A 2,500-nucleotide genomic window follows, 5' to 3' on the forward strand; every position below is an offset into this window, starting at 1 on the left:
CGCTAAGAGTTGTCTGGCTTTCGGCACCGACCCCGCACGCGCGGAGGGGCCGGGACCGCTCGCGTGAAGCGGCCCCCCTCGGGTTTTGCGGCGAGGACGCGCGGGCGCGCGACCTCGCGACCGACCGTACGAGCACAAACGAGACGACCAACGGAGGGGAAAAAGAAAAGGAAGGCACGAGGCCGCCCACGGAACGCTCCGAAAAGGCCGGCCAGAAAGGGCGGGGGGGCCCGCGCCCCCGACCGCCTCTCCCCCACCACCCCCCTCCCCCCGGGCGAGGGGAGGGGAAAAGAGAGACGCCGCCCCGCGTGCCGTCTTTCGGAGGCGGCCCAGGCGCCCGGGCTCGGCCCGGCCTCCGCGCGGAGAGCCGCGCGGCGCGCGCCGGACCGCGGGGGGGCTCCGTAGCCCGCGCCCGGCCTCTTCTCTCTGAACGGGACGACGCGGGCACGAGGCCGGGGGGCCGCGGCCGCCCGCCGCCCGCCGCGCGCTCGGCTCCACCTCGACCGCTGCGCGGGGATCGGCCCCCCGCGCAGCGCCACCGCGCCCGCCGCGCGCGGCGCGGCCTTTCTCCTCCCCGCTGACGGGCCGCCCCCTTGCCAGCGCCCGAGACGGCCGCGCGACGACCGCCGGCACCGCCGGCGCCGCCCCCGGCCGGGGACCGCTCCCCGCCGGAAGGCGAGCGCCTCGCCGCCGCGCTCCGACGGCCGGCGCCGGGAGGCGGGCGCCGCCGAGGCGCGAGCCGGCGTCGCGAGCGCCCGAGGCCTGCCGGAAGGCAAAGGCCCCGCCGCCACCGGGGCCGCACTCCCGGGACCGCCGCCGCCGCTTCGCACCGTCGGGGCCCCTTCCGCGGGCACGCGCCCTGCGGGAGGGGGCCGTGCGGCGGACGCCCGCCGCACGGCCTCGAGCGGTTCTCCCTGCGGCCCACACGCGGCCTTCGGGAAGGGAGACGGGGAAGCGACGGGCGGGGCCCGGGCCGGGACCGCCGCCGGCGACGACGGGGGCCTCCCGGCCGACCGTCCCACCAGGGGGACACCCGTCGAGCGGCGCCGCCGCCGCTCGGCACGGGGTCGCCCGCGCTCGCCGGACCTCCGGCCGCCGGAGGCGACCGACGAGCGCTCGCCCGGGCGGGGGGCGCGCGGTCCCGGCCGGGGACGAGCCGGCGGACGGCGCCGCCGCGCGCGTCCGGGGAAGGCGAGGAACGCCCCGAGGAGGAGGAGGAGATGCGCGCCGACGCGGCCGGCGCGGCCGAGGCGAGGGAGCGCGGGGGGCGCCCGAGGGCCGCCACCCCGAGGTCGCGCAGAGAAGGCGGAGAAGCGCGCGGGGGCGCTTCTCCGCCGGCGCCGCCCCGTTCCGAAGAGACCGGATCGGCCCCGCGGCCGACAGCGCGCCACGGCCTCGCCGCCGAGACCGGGCCGCGGAGAGGGGGGGGGAGGGGGGCTGGGTGCCCCCTCCCCGGCACGGCGCGGCCGACGACGGCCGCGACGAAGTCGACGACGACGACGACGACGAGCGGGGGGGGACCGGTCGCGACGGACGCCACCGCAGGGGATCGGCGGGAGTAGCTCCCCACCCCTCAGTGAACGCCGCGCCGCCACCGGCCGGGTACCCGTCGCCGCCGCCGCCGCCGCCGCCGGCATCGCCGCCGCCGCCGGGGCGCGCCGTGCCGCCCGAGTCTTTAAACCTCCGCCCGGCCTCGGCGGCCCTTTCGGGTCCCAGCCCAAACCCCGCGCCCCCGGCCGGCGTTTGACGACGCCGAGGCGGGAGCGGGGGAAAGGGGAAAGGACTCGGGGAACCGCCCAGGCGCGGAGCGCTAGGTACCTGGCCCTGGGGCGAGGGAAACGACCTGGGATGGCCCCGCCGGGGTGCCTCCCCCCCAATTGCTGCCACCCTCGGGGGAGCGTCCGCCGGCGGGGGCGCGCCTGACACATCCGCCGCCGCCACCGCGGCCGTCCTGACTCGGGGCCCGGGGTTTCCCTCAGCAGCCCGGCGCTGCGCCCGAGAGGACCGCCGCGGCTCGGCCCGTGGCCCCGCCGGTGCGGGAGGGCGAGGGGCGGACCGGCCGACCGAGTGACACACCTCGCCGCGGCGACCGCACCGACCGAGAGGGGCCCGGCGACGGGGCGAAGAACGTGTCTCCGCCGCCGCCGCCGCGCGCCCGACCCGGCGGCGGTCCCCGCGCCCGCGCGCGCGCGCGGGCGGGCAAAACCCTGGAAGCGACGCGCCCCGGAACGCCCGGGGGAAGGGGAACCCGGCCCTCCGAGCTCTCCTCTGCCGTGCGGTTCGCGAGGGGCCGTTCGGCCCCGGGAGCGGGACACCCCCTGGTGGTTTTTTTTTTTGCCGGGCGGCAAAAAAAAGAAAAGCGGTCCCGCTCCTCCGCCGCGGGAAGGGCCGGAGGAGCCGCCTCCTCCGCGCCCCGAAGGCGCCCGCGCGCCTCCGGGAGGAGGGGGGCCGTGCCGAGCACCCCCCTCCCTTCTCTTCCCGCACGCGGGACACGGCTTCT

At 80.0% G+C, this 2,500-nt stretch overlaps 1 non-coding gene across 1 annotated transcript in view; it reads right to left on the bottom strand.

Annotated features, from left to right (window-relative positions):
• LOC147645938 (5.8S ribosomal RNA) overlaps window positions 1–11 on the bottom strand; it is a 153-nt gene extending 142 nt beyond the window's left edge. The window contains exon 1 of the ribosomal RNA XR_015282061.1: window positions 1–11. This exon is cut by the window's left edge and continues 142 nt beyond it. This is a non-coding gene — a ribosomal RNA (5.8S ribosomal RNA).
• Window positions 12–2,500: the final 2,489 nt, after the last annotated feature.

This window comes from Cyanistes caeruleus, unplaced genomic scaffold (assembly GCF_971803275.1).
Source record: "Cyanistes caeruleus unplaced genomic scaffold, bCyaCae1.hap1.1 HAP1_SCAFFOLD_144, whole genome shotgun sequence".
Classification (NCBI taxonomy): Eukaryota; Metazoa; Chordata; class Aves; order Passeriformes; family Paridae; genus Cyanistes; species Cyanistes caeruleus.